Source organism: Marmota flaviventris, chromosome 11 (genome assembly GCF_047511675.1).
Source record: "Marmota flaviventris isolate mMarFla1 chromosome 11, mMarFla1.hap1, whole genome shotgun sequence".
In the NCBI taxonomy this organism is placed as follows: domain Eukaryota; kingdom Metazoa; phylum Chordata; class Mammalia; order Rodentia; family Sciuridae; genus Marmota; species Marmota flaviventris.
The window spans coordinates 71,965,897-71,982,894 of record NC_092508.1 but is presented as its reverse complement, the minus strand read 5'-3'; the positions used below and the strand labels follow the sequence as shown (position 1 = coordinate 71,982,894).

At 38.0% G+C, this 16,998-nt stretch overlaps 1 protein-coding gene across 10 annotated transcripts in view; it reads left to right on the top strand.

The window, feature by feature from the left end:
- Tanc1 (tetratricopeptide repeat, ankyrin repeat and coiled-coil containing 1) overlaps positions 1 to 16,998 on the top strand; it is a 225,795-nt gene that overhangs the window by 82,947 nt on the left and 125,850 nt on the right. The window lies entirely within an intron of this gene.

Here is a 16,998-nt window from a genome sequence, read left to right as displayed (position 1 = left end):
GAGAAGAGCTGCTTAATTTGGCTTGGGTTTCTTTCCTGTCCATAGAGTACTGGTGCATGTGTGGTCATTGTGATCCTAATGGCATTACATGCTGAGTGATGTCTTCAAGGTTATTCTGGTGACCACTCAGTGTTATGCTCTATTTCTCTTGATAGAAAAACTGTGTGATGTCTGCTTGTTTTGTACAAGTCTGGGGGCAGGAATCAGCTACACTGAAATGTTACATTTTACTCTGTAAACTCATGTTAATCTGGTCTTGTTGGTGAATGGCTTGTTTTTTTGAGTTACTATATATCAAATAACATTTCAGTTTTGATTTCTGTTAAGAGTACAGGTAAGTACTTTTTACTGAAACATCATCAAATTATGGTTAACTCTTCAATTTGAAAGATCTTACAATGCCCTATGAGAATATTGTTAATATCTGTTGTTTCTGTACTTCTAAAAGATAGTAAATAGTCTTATAAATGTTTGGGTTATGTGGAACCTGGACAAAATTTCTATTTATTGCTAATTATCTCTTAAACCAAGTCTGCAAAATGGCAAACTCACCTTAAAAGTAGAGCCTTTATTATAGGTTTGCTGTTAAGATTTCATTATAAGCTTCTCATTTAATGCTTGGGTAAGCAGATACAAAGAATAGAAGAAACCAGATTTTAATGATATAAACAGGAGACTGTAGTTAGCTCATAACCTTAGAAAATCAACTCCTAGCTTTGAATAATTAATTAGAATTGTTACTATGGAGAAATTTTAGTTCACATCATTTCTGTCCAGGGGTACATTCATCCTTTTCTGGGTCAAGGCCAAAATGTCTTTCTCATTAGTTCCTTGAAAGCTGGTAATTTTTTTTTTTTTTTTAAGCATTGGCTCATCTGACACCAGTTCTAAAACTTTGTTCTTTAGAAGCCTTTGTAATTTCTAGCATGAAGTTAGGTCCTAAGCTGTCTGTTGGACTGGAGTTGTCAACCAGCAGGTTTTTCACTCAGGGCCAAACTCCCTACACAGTAAGGGAGTCTTTCAAAATAGACCTACCATCCTCTTTGACCAGTGCGGGGCTCATGGGAAATACAGTATTAATGACTTCAGGCACTCGTGCCTTTCAGACAGGCCAGACGGCGAACACAGTTTGCCTTTGAAACTTTTCCAGCTTCAGAGCATGTGACTTGGGTTTATGTCTCCCTTTGGTCTTTAAGAGCAACTACTGCTTATTCTGAATCCTGTCTTCATAATAATTCCCACACTATGGCTTTTTCACTAACGTAAACCAACTTGGAAAAGCAATGGGAACATTTCTCATAAAGCATCTATATGGTATGTGCCTGTTTGCTCTTAACTAGAATCTTGCTGTGTGAGGTTGGGAACAAAGACTGGATTTTAAATCCTGATGAACTTATGTCACAAGATGACTGGGGAAAATGTTTGAAATTTGACCATTTGTATGTTGTTCTGTACCAGTGCTCATTATATTAAGAAAAATCAGAACTAGATTTCTCTATAAATTAAAGCTGGTTAATCTACTAAGCCTGCTCTGAAACTTGGGTAATAATTTCTCCTTCAATATGGAAAAATTTTGCTCTACTGTTTCCAATTAAACCAATCTTTGTTGCAAAGACAAAAGAAAAATCTTTTGTGCTTGAACTCATAATCATATAAATTATGTCTAAAAATTGAGTTAAGCTTTTCATCCTTTATAGATTTTCACTGGCAATATTTTACTATATGTACTTTTATGTTGAACTTTTTTTGCGAATTTGGAAAATAGAGTTAAATTTAGCATTCTTCAAAAGAAACCAAATATTTTTCAGAAGCATCAAAAAGTTGTTATCCCCCCAGCTCTTCTCTTGTACCTAAAAAGAATTATGTATCTACTTTAAAGTATTGGTAAAATGTTGGCAGGTGTTGAAACTCAAGTTATATTTTATAAGGATATTTGAAATATTATAGACAGTGTGATTTAAAGCTGTTGAAAGCCATTGAGTAAACTAAACTCCAAAAAGAACAAAATTCTCTTTTTATGATTGTACTTTTTTTTTTTAACTTATGAAATGCTTATAGCTGGCAAAAAGTGTTTTCTGGAGGCTATAGAGGTGTGTTGGAGAATGCAATATTAAAAACTTTAAAATGTTTTTTTCAGGAAACACATTCACCTTGTTCCCACTGTTCCAAGTGAGCTGTGTATTTCTCCTGACCTTGAGTAGACCCAAGTGATCAAAAATCGGTATTAAACCATAATGCAGGGAGAACCAGATGAGGGCATCTGGTTCTTTTCTCCCCTTTCCCTGTTCTTTTATGCTAAGACCTTGATCTAAAATAAGCATATGAGGCACTCTCTTGATTTTAAAGCTCTCCAGAGAGGTTGACAACCTTCTGCCACATGTTTATTTTAACTGACCTTTCCTATCAGAAAACTTTCATGTTACTATTATTAAACTGTTACTTAATTTAAAAATTAAATACTGAGTTCTGATATCCAATCTGGAGCTGACGAGAGTTTAGAGTGGATACTAGAGGAACATAGGAAGTTGGCATCTTTTTGGTACCTTGCCACTGTTCAAAAACTATTACAGTAGCAACAAAACTTTAAGAAGAAATGCACAGACTTTATGTTGAAACAAATGATAAAACTTTATTGATAAAGTCTTAAAATAAGAATAAATGGAAAGACACCATATTTCTGAATAGGTAAATATATCATTATTTTAAATTAACTATTTTTTTCCAAAATTATCTTACATTCTATTTAATCTCCAATGAGATCCCTCCTTTGTGTTTTATTTTATTTTTTTTGTGTGTGTGGTTTTGGGGATTAACCTTGGGCCTCACACATGCTAATAAAGTGCTCTACCACTGATCTATTATCCCACTGCCCCCCAATCTTTTGTTTTTAAATAACTTCTTTTAAAAGTGCAGTTTCAGGATTTACAGCAAAATTGGAAGGTATGGAGATTTGCCCCACACAGACATGACCTCCCCCAGTATCAACCACCCCCATCAGAGTGGTGCATATATTATAGTTGATGAAACTACATTGACACAATATTATCACCCAAAGACAGTAGTTACATTGTTGTTTACTCAGTGTTGAGCAACTCATGGGGTTTGGAAAAATATAAAATATATAATGACATTGTAGTTCATTCAGAGTATTTTACTTTTGTAAAAGTTCTGTCATTTTTTTAACACTACATAAAATGCATATAAAAATTTAACTTAAAAAAAAAAACACTTAAGAATATCCAAGGGCTGGGGATGTGGCTCAAGCGGTAGTGTGCTCGCCTGGCATGCGTGCGGCCCGGGTTCGATCCTCAGCACCACATACAAACAAACGTTGTGTCCGCCGAAAACTGAGAAATGAATATTAAAAAATTCTCTCTCTCTCTCTCTCTCTAAAAAAAAAAAAAAAAAGAATATCCAAGAAAAATTAGAACATGTGAGGTAGGTGCTTGTAAAAGGCTGAGCCTGGTTCACATACCTGAGTTCTAGCTGCAAGAGTGACCAAGAGTGCATAGGGATTTCTTAGCTTCCTTCTATTGGGTGTGGTGGATGTTGCTTCCCACCATCATGTGCATCTTGGAAGATTCTTCAGTTATAGATACTGCTCAGGTCTCCTCCCCTTCAAAAACTAACAAAGCACAGATATCTAGTATGGTTGGTGATAATAACTACTACTTCCGCACAGCAAGTAAATGGCTCAGCTAGTTCTTTGATTTTTTTTTTTCTCTTCAAGAAATGAAACATAGTTTTATCTAATGTCTGCGATGTAATCACAGCTCACAGTGGATGGTGTTTGCTTTTTCTTTAGAACTTGGAGATTTGGGTCTCCCTTTTGAAGTTTAGCAGGCAAGCCCTCTTGCCTTCCCTACGGGGGAGCTGGCCCCTCTTCATCTCTGTGTCCCCTTTTCTGCCTTCTTGATATTCTTGAGTCCATAATGTTGTGTTCTCTCTCCCTCTCCTAGTTGTTCAGTTGTGGAATTAGGCCCAAGATGAGGAGAAGAGCAAAAATCTGTAAACTTTTAATTGTGGTACTGTCTCAATTAAAATGGAGACTAAGGAACAGTTCCTTAATATGCCAAATGATAACTATTTATTAGTCTTTCTTTCTGCTTGTTTTTTTTTTAAGCAGGGAAGCTTAGTTTCAAGCAATTTATTAAAAACATTTGGCCTTCACCTTTCCATCATTAAAACCCAGGTGGTTGGCTAAATACACTTGTAATGGTGTTAATTAAGGCACTGGATAGTCTGTAAGCCTGTGTGTGCACTGAATTAATCTGTTAGCTTTGCATCTAATGCTTCACTTTGAATTTGAAGTAAAAGGAAGCTGTTTGCCTCTAAAGTTTAAAAGCCATCAATGTGATTGTTAAACTTGGTATTTTAAGCCATTCCAGGCTGCAGTCTGGTTTTTAGTGGTACCTTCTAAAAATGCCTCAATACAAATGATGCTTTGTTTTATCCAGAAAATATGAAGCTGCTTTTCATTATTCTGTGCCGCATTGCCTGTTTTCTGTGGTTGTGGACTATTATTTAGGAATTTAGTGCAGTGACTATCTTGCTGAGCTATAGATGTTTGGTATCCTGTTAACAGACTCCAAAAATGTTTCCTAAGCAACAAAATAAGCAGAAATAATTTACCCTAAAGGTAATGTATTTCTCTTTATCAGGGCATTAAAGCAAATTTTGCAAAATATTAGGACATGATTTAAATATAGAATGGAACTAGGCTGCTTTTTAGTGGGAGCAAGAATGTTTTGTTCCTTTGGTTTTTTTGGTTCCTTCATCAGTTTTTCACTTTGGTGTCCCTCTTACAAGTTGTAAAGTTTAGAAGAAGCGTAGACTTTGGAATTAGAAGAACCAGATTCACATCTCAGCTTGAACTTGGACAAGTTTCCTCTCCTTTCCTTTTGAGGGAACTCAGGACCTGACCCATGCTGGGCAAATACTCCACCACTGGGCTACTGGACTAATTTTGTAACATCACAAAAGTACCTTACAGGGATGTTGTCAGCTTTAAATGAGAGAACCTTCTGCAGAACTGTCTAGCTTGACATTTGGCTTCTGCTTAGATAATTCATTAATCTTCTTTCTTGAGAAAACTGTGTGGTACCTTAAAGAATAAGTGAAACTCTTTAAAAAATTTTTTTTTCTTGTTCCTATTGAAGAGAAGGCAGGGCTGATTTCAGGCAAAGAGTGATATTTTAGAAACTTCTTTCTATGATTCTATTCCCAAATACCGAGCCTGCCATCTACTTTGGGTACTAAAAAGGTACTTCTCCCATCTTTATCCTTTCCTGGGCAAGCTGTGAGTCAGATGGTAGTTTAATTCTTCCTCCCTACACCCCTACTCTTTACATTTCTGGGATTTCTTCCTCCCTACACCTACTCTTTGCATTTCTGGGATTGAACCCAGGGTCTCATGCATGCTAGGTAAGCTAGCTACATCTCCAGCCTCAAGAATAGATTTCTAAATACAATTGATAAAATTTCACCTCAACATATTCTTCTTTCAGGAAGACCTTAGTATTTGGTGGGCCCTCAACTCCCATGCTTTTTGTAGTATGTTTTTAAGGAAATATAAAGGATGAAAGAGAAGAGGAAGGAAACACATACGAAGCATTTTTACATATGGGCATTCTTTACATATGGGCCATACTGGTTTCATGATGAACTTCCTGTTTACTGTGAGGCGCATATGCATGGAAAGCTTTGGAGTCAGAGGAAAGGGAAGTCAGTTGCCCTGGACCTTCTACTACGTATAGCCAATAAAACTTCCACACAACATGCCCCATGAGAGCTGTCATACAGGATGTGGCAAAACTCTCAACACTTTTTTACTTGGGCCCCCTTTTATACGTATATGTGTCAATGAAAAGGAGACTTATAATAGGGAAATTGTAGATTATAAATTTATAGTACTCTTAATTGAATCCAATATCACAAATAATTTTAAATAAATGTATTTGTCTATGAAAAAGATAGTCTTTGTATAGAGCTTCATCTCTATATAGCCGAGTTCCCATAAAAACTCTATGTATGAATTTGTTTTCTTTTTCCTTTTTTTTAAAATTAGAGCTTAAAAATTACTAGATGATTTGTTTGCCCTTTGTGAAAGAGGAATTCCAAGGTTTTATTTCTATTCTACAGAAAAGTAAAAAAAAAAACTTGATTTCATATACAGGCAACTATAGTTCATGAGAGGGAAATTTTAAAGTAGACCTACTCTTTTCTTTCTTTCTTTTTTTTGGGTAGAGGATGTGCTATATTATTTTTCATAACAGCCTGAAGGAGGTGGAGGCTTTGACTGGGTAGGTGCCTGAAGCTGAGGAGGATGGCCCTCAGGGGTATCCAGTGGGTGGGCCTGGGTCTAGCATAGAGCATTGACATGAGAGATTTCATTCACATCTACAGTCACGGCAGTAGAAAGTAGGATCTGTGACTCTCCACTTTCCCACACCCTCCCTTGCTTTGGTGGTTGGTTAGTCTTAATGCGTCAACCCTTAAAGTAGCTGTGTAGACTCTTTTTGAGTTCTTGTTCTATGTAGTGGTGATCACAGTGCTTCCTAGGGATGAAATACCTGAACTGATGGTTTTAATTCTTCACTCTTAGAGTGTTTGTCACAGAGTTGTCCATTCTTAAGGGAGTTTGGGAGCACAATTCTCACAAATATTGGGTATATTGTGGATTTTAATCATTGTGGCTAATTTTACAGATTGAAAAATATATTGTTTCAAGTTAGCATTTTAAAAAATTTGGTAGACCTCTGATCTGATTGGCTTGTATTCAAGAAATTCTTAGAGAAATAAAAATGAAAGCACCTAAAATGAGCTGTTGGTTGTTCTTAGTACTTGGCAGCATTCTGTCTCTGTGTACAGCCAAGAACGTGCCTTCTCTACCTGGACGTGATGGGAGCTTGACGGCTGGCGAGCTCCTAACAGAAGGCAGAGGTCATGCCAGCAACATCTCCTTAATAAATTGCTGTGTTCATTAGTACATATTTATCTGTGGCTGCATATTCTTAGGTTATGATATGTGGGAATTCTTTCTTCAAGCCAAAATAAAATAATTAAAAATTTTCGATCAAGAAGGATCCTAGAATTTGAGTTAAATTTCAGAGGTAACAAGCAACCATCCAAACTGATATAGCTAGTTAAATACAAGAAGAAAGGATAGTTTGTTTGTTTGGTTAGTTGTTTGTACTATGTCTCTGGCTGGCCTTCTTAATTTTTATTTCTTGTACTGAATAATTATAAAGGAAAACATCTCTAGTTAGACCATTATCCTAGACAGAAGAGGGTAGATTCTTCTGTTTATAACTTCTCCCTTTAGGGATTTTTTTTTCCTTCCTCTAGATATTTTTTTTTATTTATTTATTTTTTCTTAGGAGGATTAGTTGTGAGATCCTTACATGATTTTAATCTATACTCAGGTCACTAATACCTGTATTTAATTTTCTATATCTTAAAGCCAAGTTTTGCTCCATACCTATAAAACTGTTATACAATCTGAAAACCAAAGCTAAACAGTGGTATTAAGGGAAAAGTACATATATAACACCTTTCTCCTCTGCTTTCTTTTTCACTCCCTAAAGACAATTAATGTTGCTGTTTCTTATTATGATATTAGCAAGTATTTTCTTTGCATATGTATGCATAAGTACACACACATACACATATATAAAAATGTTTTACACACACATAAATAAATATATATTTTACACACACACACACACACACACATACACACACAGTACATATACAGATCCTTAAACCCTATATGAACTTTTTCTTGAGGTATTGGGGATTGAACCCAGGGGCACTTTACTACTGAGCTACATCACCAGCCCTTTTTATTTTTTATTTTGAGACAGGGTCTCACTAAGTTGCTTAGGGCCTCAATAAGTTTCTAAGGCTTGTCTCAGACTTGCAGTCTTCCTGCCTCAGCCTACTGAGTCACTGGAATTATAGGCACTATGCCTGGCTCCACATGGACTTTTAAATGCATTTTATTCTATGAAATAATTACAATATTGATCATATATGTACTTTTAGATATGGATTGATTGCCATTCTGGGGAATGAACCCAGGGGCTCAAGCACACTAGGCAAGTGCCCTATTACTGAGCTGCATTCCTAGCTCCAAAATATTTTCTCATATTCACCCAAACAAATATGTAATTATGCTTTTTAAAAGCTACTCAGTATTACATTGGGCAAATACACTGTAATTTATTTTATTAGTTCTCTGTTGATGGATACTTAAGTTGTATCTTTTTGGGGATCATTATTTCAAATCTAGATTAATCTCTGTATATAACTGCCTGTGTTTTCATAAGAATAGGTATAAGAAAAATTGGGTAACAAGTTTTTTTCATTTATAACTTTTCTAGATTTTGTCAAATTGCCCTTAAAAATAGCATTAAATTTACAATTTTAATGATATATCAGAATACTTGTTTAAGGATTGTAACCAAGTAGTTTCATTTTTGCTAATGTCATAGGTAAAAATTATTTTATTGTTTTAGTTAGGCAGTTTTTTATTATAAATTTAAACACATTTTTGTGTGTTTATTGACCATTTGAAACCATACTGCCTAGGTTTGTATCATGATTCCATGATTTACCAGCTTTGTGAATTTAGGCAAATTACTTAACCTCTCTGTCCCCTATGGCTCACTTAGGATTAAATGAATATTACTAGGTATGCATTATACTAGAGGTATTTGTCAATAATAACTAAAAATTTTCTCATGTTGTCCCACTTACTTATTTTTCTGTTGGGCTTAGTAGCTGTTTTCATATTTTGATAAATGGTTAAAGTTCTAAGCAAGGCATACATATCTACTGTTTAATTTTGAATAATAAAGCCTAAAAAGATTCATGTAAATCCGCCTTTATTTTTGGTAGGATTACGTGAAGGATTTTATATTAATTTTTAAATTCATTGTTGAAAACTGATGGGGAATTTACAAATCATTTTTTGGAGAGGTAGACTTCTTATTTCTGTTTTGAGTGTGAATTTGTTGAGAACCTTATTAAAAATCTCAGAACTGCGTGCTTAGCTCCAAGATTCTGAGGATTAGAGATTCTGGAGGGTTTGTCCCCTCAATCGATTAAATTGTTACCGTGATTATTAGACTTCCAAGCAGTATCTCAAACCCCTTCCGATTTATGGAAGTAGTATTTTAAAGATAAATAAGAGCTCTTCTGGTTTGGCTTCAAAAAACTTGGGTTTGTAAAATGTACCTACTAATTTGAATGTACTTATTCTCTTAGAACAAGTTATTTTTCTGAATCCTAGTTTTCTTACCTATAAAATAAAGGTGATGATCTCCATGTTTTATGAGCAATTATGAGTCAAATGAATTTTTTTTTTTAAAAGAATTCATCAGGTTAAAGATGTAAGGATTTAAGAAAGAAACTACATGGTATTTTTGATTTTGGGGTTACTCATAGGGCAAAGAAATAAAGTATCCTTGCACAAATATTTAAATTTGTATCAGTAGTTTTGGATACTAAATGTTGGAGGAAACAGGTACCTTTTTCCTACTCAAAATATTAAAGAAACACAGTTAACTAGAAAATTAATTCTCTGGAGAAAATATGTAGTGGTACTTAAGAAAAGTTTCTCTGTACTGAGAGCTTATTGTATATCAGTGTACTAAATGCTTATGAATAGCTACCTCACATGTTTTTGTTTTTTTTTTTTTTTAAATAAAGGCTGAAGAACTAATTTAAGACTATGCAGTTACAAAGTGGCAGAGGCAGGATTAGAGACCAATTTCTGTCTCCAAAGCCTATGATCTGGGCAGTACAGTAGCCAGACAGCTTGGGTTCAGTCCCCATATTAAATTGCTTAATCTTATTGTGTTTCCATTGTTTTTTATCTGTAAAATGGATAACAACACTACTGTTCTCAGCATCTGTGGGATCCACATCTGCAGATTTAACCTACTGTTGATTGAAACTGTTCAGGAAAACAAAACAAAACATTGCATCTGTTCTGAGCATGGACAGACTTTTCCCTTGCCATTCCCTAAACAATGCAGCACAACAGTGGTTTACATAGCATTTGCATTGTACTAGGTATGCATTATACTAGAGATGATTTAAAGTATACAGGAGGATATGTGTAGGTTGCATGCAAGCACTGTGACATTTTATATAAGAGCATCCAAGCATCCTCAGATTTTGTTATCCACTGAGAGTCTTGGAATCAACGCCCTGGCCAGTACCTAGGGATTACTACCTACTCCTCGATTATTGGTTCTTATGAAGATTAAATGGGTTAAAGTGCTTATAATAGAGCCTGGATCATAGTAAGTGTCTGTAGTCATTTCTATACCATCCAGGCTCTTTGCTTTTCTGTCCCTGTCACTCTCCTGTGGACTTTAGTATGGTGGCATCTTGGACATTCTTGCTTCCTTAGCTCATTTATCTGAGCTAATGTGAGGTTAAATGAGCTAATGGTGAGGGTCAGATATGACCCTCACCATTCCATCTGGTGCAGATGGAGGCCAGAGCTGTGGTGATAGGCATGTCCTTAGCAGAGTGCTCTAGGACAGTTGCAGTAAACATTCTGGGAGGGCACGCATTTGCTAGGAGAAAGGGGGTGGGGCAGGGATATGAGGTGTGATGCAAGGAGCTGAAATCAGAAGCTTGGACATCTTTTAAGATTTGTGTGCATTCAGAAGGGCTGGGCACGAAAGAGTTGTTCACCTTGGCTTCACAAGGTGGGGCCCTGAGGTAACTGTGCCAGGCTGTGATTCCTAACCTTTCCAGTTCACCAAGGCCCTGGTGACTCGCATTCCCACTGGAGGACCTACACATCACTCAGCATGAATGGAGTCCTAACATCTGTAATTTTTTTTGTGTGTGTGGGGGTGTGTGTGATTTTTTGAACAGTTAGATTTGGGAACTGTTAGTATGCAGTTGATTCCTGTGTCACTGCAGGGACAGTTCCAACCAGCCATGCAAATCTGCATATAAACTCTTGGAAGCAGATTCCCCGTTATCTAGTTCTTGGCAATCCTATAAAGATGAACTTGAAATAAAGATATACAAGCAGATAAGTGAAAGTATTCCATTGCAGAAATAACAAAGGGATAGTATTTGATCAAAGTAATGTGTCAGTATATTTTGTTTGGTTCTTATGTTTATGCCTATTCCTTGTCAACATTTGCTTACTCACATACTCACACTTGCAAGTTAGATACACAAAGACTAATAGCAAATGAATATAATTCTGATGTTTAATTTACATGATGTTAGAGGGCTCTTTTCCCAGAGAGATACTCAAAGAATGAATGAGGTGAATAACTTGCATTCCATTTTATATTTGAGAAATCATGATTGGAGTGGAATGTTAATATGGTTAGCTGCAGTGAGACAATATTGACATTGTTGCTAAGATATTTTACCAGACATGTCATTGAGGCTGCTGTTTTGAAAACTGAGCAGATTTTTTTTCTTTCTTTCTTCTTTTTGGGTGGTGATGATGGAGCAGGAATATGACAAATAAAACACAGACATACAGAAAATGCGAAGTCATCTCATTCTCTTCCTGACCGCCTATACCAGCCTGAAAAAGGACCTTGTTACACAACCACATGTACACAGTTGATTTAGTCTGCTTCTTTCCAGAATGTGAACTGACTTGGTTGTGTTACATTTTTAAATGTGTTTTTGTGGGGAAGAAACTTTACATGCTACCTAGAAACTTTAAGGTATTTTTTCCAAAGTGTTTATAGATGCCATTTTCCTTGTGAGGAGTTGAAGTTAGATAAATGGTAGCAGGTCCCTTTTATTCTCTCCCTTTCTCTGGTAATGAGGCCTGCTGGCAGACAGCTTTGCTGCTGGGCCTGCCAGAGTTTGGATTTGAGTAGTTAGTGAGGGGGTGGTGTACTGGTTATGGTATTGTTCTAAAAGTCTTTTTCCCTCCACTTATTTTTCCACCCCCAAAATGTCAGCATGTCCAATATGACAGAATGTTCTTGATGATTATCATTCAAAGAAACATGACTTGCTAAATTATCTGTGGAAAACAGTCAGAATTTCTTAAGCACCAAATAGTGCTCCATGCTCAGTAGGCCTCAGTTAGGGAATCCTCCCTCTGGGGCAATAGGCTGGCGTGATGAGCTCTGACTGGAGTTGGAGTGCCAGGCTTCTGTTCTGGGTCTGCCACTTACAGGCTGTGGGACCCCAGGCAACTTACGTTAGCTTCCCCATGCCTCAGTTTCCTAAGCTGAAACAGGGAACAGTGACGGCATCTACTTCAAATGGAACAAGATGAATGACTCAGTTACTGTGTATAAAGTCCTTGGGAAGGTGCCAAGCACGTGGTAAGGGCTTAATGACTGCTAGCTTAGTTATTATCAGGGCAGATACACTCAATGAGCATACATTTATAGTTCACCGGCTCTGACATGTTACTTGCGTACCTCCTTAATATAAGTTCCAGGGTAAATGTGAACTCTGGCAGTGATTGTGTGCTGGTGTGTAACTGAGAATGGTTTAAGTGGTTGAATGTCTAGGGGGTGGTAGCAGCTCCAGGCTGTCTTGTTGCTTGGGTCTGGTGGCACCCATGACATGAGATATGAAATGTGCAGCACCATGGTCTTATTATTTTTTCTCATTTCACCTCCAAGAAAGACCTGCAGAAAAAAAAAGTGGAGTTTTCTATATTATTAGAAATTAAGAGGGAATATTTAGGTTGTTTTTGAGGAAGTTTTAATGTTAAAAAAGTCATTAATTGGTTGAGATTGAAGGCTAAAGGCAGGGAAGTTGGAGTAAAGGCAACCAGGGTGGTGTGTTTCCTTCTAAGTTCTTTGTAGGGGAACCAGTCCAGACCTTCATTGTGAGAACAATCCACAGGGAAAACCATTGACATCAGTAAGAGCTGGCTGTGGGCAGTTCAGGCTGGCTGGAATAGGGCAAGTCTGAGCCAGATGGGTTGAATGAAAGCAGTGGGCATGGTTGGAAGTGCCTAGAAAAAAGAAAAGTAAGCCCTCCTTCCTGGGGAAATAAAAGGAGCTAGATACAGATTTATGTTTCCAATAAGTATGTGCAAGAAAATAGTGTATTTTATCTTATAAAATATTTTTGTTACAAAAACTGTCAGAAATATGTCAAACTGAAATCAGAAAGAAAGAGAAAAACCATCCATATCCCAGCCCTACTTAATAGCAACCACTGTCAACATTTTACTAAACTACCTTCTAAGCTTTTGGATGTGTGTATTATTTCCCCATTATTGTCATGTGGCATATAAAAGATTGTGTATACTGGCTTAGATGTTTATTCCACATGGTTTAAAAAATGTTGATCATATGGTAAACTGATTTTTTTCATTGTCGTTTTTGTAATTTGTTCCTTGGCAATGAAAATGGTCATTGTAGTGCTCTGTGCTTCTTTGCTTGTTTAGAGGGGTGGGTGGGGGCAGAGAAAGCTTTCCCTGTCCCAGTCATGTAAAAAATGTGAGCCATTGTTAGCAAGTTCTGGCAGGGCAACATGAGCTATTATTTCAAGAGGTCACCCAGATAAGGTAAGAGATTCTGCACTGTGGGATGAAGGACATGGTTCAAAAAACACATTTCCTGAATGAGAAGGGAGTGGAGAGGGATAGTTGAATGAAGTGTTAGAAGGCTTGGGTTATAGAGTTTATTGCTTTTGGGCAGGGGCGGGGGAGGTGGTTCTGGGGATGGAACTCAGGGGCGCTTAGCCTCTGAGCCACATCCCTAGCCCTTTTTATTTTATATTTTTTTAACATTTATTTTTTTAGTTATAGGTAGACACAATATCTTCATTTTATTTTTATGTGGTACTGAGGATCTATCCCAGTGCCTCATGCATGGTAGGCGAGTGCCCTATCACTGAGCCGCAACCCCAGCCCCCTAGCCCTTTTTATGTTTGACATTGGGTTTTGCTAAATTGCATAAGGTCTTGCTAAGTTGCTGAGGCTGGCTTTGAACTTATGAACCTACTGCCTCAGCCTCCTGAACCTCTGGAATTGTAGCCTAAGTAGCCTATATTTCCTTCAAAAGGAAAAATGTACTGTGCATTTTCTGAACCTTTGAGTATCTCAGAATGTTTGGGGGTTGGTATGGCACATACTGGAAAACTTAGTACAGTTTTATAAGACTTAGTCATGCCCTTCTCTCCCTTAAGTTTTATAGATGTTGCTTTTTGACCTCTGGCTTGTGGTGTTGGAGAGAAGTTTTTTGGGTTGAATTGTGGTCCTCCTCCCGCGTAGATATGTTGAAGTTCCAACCTTTGATACAGAACCTATGACCCTTTTTGGAAAGAGAATCTTTGCAGACATAAATCCAGTTCAGAGGGAATCATATTAAAATGACGGTCTTACTGGATTAGGTGGGCCCTAACCCCATATGCCTGGTGTCTTTAAAAGAGAGGACACAGATAGTTCAACAGGTGATAGTGTAGGCAGAGGTTAAAGTGAGGAGTCTACAAACCAAGGAACCTCACTGATTGCTAGCCACACCAGGAACAGAGAAAGAAGCATGGGTAAGACTCTATCCAGATGGGCTGGGGATGTGGCTCAAGAGGTAGTGCGCTCACCTAGCATGCGTGAGGCACCAGGTTCGATTCTCGGCACCACATAAAAATAAAGATATTGTGTTGGGCTGGTATTGTGACTCAGCAGCAGAGCTGCTCGCTTAGCACGGGTGCGTTGTGTCCATCTACACCTAAAAAATAAATATTAAAAAAAAAAGATTTTGTGTCCAAATAAATATTAAAAAAAAAAAAAGAATCTACCCAGAGCCTCCAGAGAGGGCACACCCCACCCCACACCTTGATTTGGGGCCTGTAGACATCAGAAGTATGAGAAAATAAGTTTTGGCTGTTGGAACCATCTAATTTGTGGTGCTTTGTTACAGCAGCTCTAGGAAACCAATGCAGGGTATCTAAGGACAGCTGGGTTCTGGTTCCTTTCAGTGTCCCCTGTGGTTTTGTGTCCTATTAAACCTTTTTAAATACTTACTCTGGATGCCTGTGATAATCCTGTCTTAAACTTTCAACTTGAAGTTTTTGGAGATGGGTCTAGGTGTGGGTCTCCCTTCAGTGCATGGTGGGCCCTTTTTGTCGGCATTCTTCAGTTCAAAAACAGTGTTTTAATTACTTTATCTTGTCTTTTTTTTTTCTTCTCAGAAACAACCTTTATTTTCCGTATGTATAATTTTTTTTTTATATATTGTTAAAAATTTTGTCCCTTCCTCTGTATCCTGGGGGAACCTTTCAAGGTTGTTCTCTTTGTCATTGACTGGATTTTTTTTTATAGTGCTAATTGATCTTAGTCTATAGTATAGATTAATCAGAAAAGGAACACCACAGGAGGGTGTGGGAGACCAGCCATCCTGGATTCCCTCGGGATCCCCCTGTTTTGTTCTCAGTTTTCTTTGTCTGAGTGTTCAGGAAGATGTTCCGTTTCCTTGCACTAATAAACCAAGTTTTCTCAGACTTCCACCACTGATGGTTTTGGGGAAGGTTCACGGAACAAGAAATAATAATAATCAAAAGGAATCAGCCATGTGTTAAGCTTCAGGACCTGTGGGTTCCTGCAGGAGTCGCGGGGTGGAGTCACGGGAGGAGGAGAGCGTGTCAGCCTCTGCCCTGCTTGGAGAGTGGGCTCTGCTGCTTCACACACTGCAGTGTGGTTAGGCGACCGGTTGTTGCAACAGCAAAGGATGCTTCTTTGTCTTCCTTTCAGTGGCTTGGATTTCTTTTCTTTCTGGCAGTCCTTTGCTGTATGGTATAGTTTTTGTACTTGTGAGTTTTTTCTTTTACTTTGTAGTTATAGACATTTTACCAGGGTGCCGGGAGAGGCTTTGCCAGGACTGCTTACCAGATGCAGTTTTAAACTCTCATGTTTTGACCACCTTCCCCCATCTCCAAGCTGCCCCTCCCCATGACGGGGCTATTCCTCCTCTTCCTTTGACTTCTTTATTCCTTGGTTCTGTCCTGCCTCAATATTTTTTTTTTCTTTTAAGCCGCTACTTTCTTGGCCTTCACCCCATTCCATGCCCATTCCTGTCATTCCCACTCCCCTCGGGTGCCACCTGATGTTTTCCCAGTGTCCTATGCATCTGTAGGTGTGCCCACTCATGCCACCAACAGCAGAGACCATGAGGATTTGGAGGGGGATGGGACAGGGTGCCAACAGCAAAAACACCTACCCGTCCTTGGTGGAGCGTTGCCACCAGCCCTATAGACCAGTGCATTCTGCTCTTCTTCCTCCCATGTCTGTGTTCCGCAGCCAGCTACAGACAAGCTCACCTTTGAGCAGTAAGCACCACCCACATCTTTGTGCATATACTTTGTGGAACAGAACTTCATTTCACTCACCCAGTTAGGCCAGAGCAGGTGGTGGCCCTTTTGCCTAAAGACCGTCAAATCTATACATGGCCCAATCCTAGGGAGTACAAATTTAAATATTTACAGAAAATATGTACACATAGAAAATGTCAACCATATACAAATGTCAACCTCCCATCTGAGCTCCTAATTGGTCAGTTCCCATTCCTGGCCACAGCCACTACTGTTGGCTCCATGTGTTTCTCTGGAGACCCTCCATACAATTATGTATGTCTATATACATTTTGTGTATGTAAACATTTGTGTATGTGCCCGTGCATATTCATATGTACATATACAATATACATATACACACTCAGGGAATGCACATTTTGAATAATGGAAGCTTTAATTTTAATCATCTGTATCATTGAGCATTCCCTGAGGTTTCTTTTCCTTTCTTTGTGATACTGAAACACAGTCCCTTTAAAATTAAAGGTAACTTCCGGATAACTGCTTTCCTGGGTCTGGAGTTTCCTCCTGCTGAAAGTAGAGGTTGAGGAGCTGCCCCTGGCTTTGGGGGGCACCAGGGAAACTGAGACCTGACATGTTTCTGACTAGCACAGCCTGGCTAAATCTACAGATATCTCATTCCTGCCTTTTGTTTTACTATACCGCCCTCTGACAAAAGCT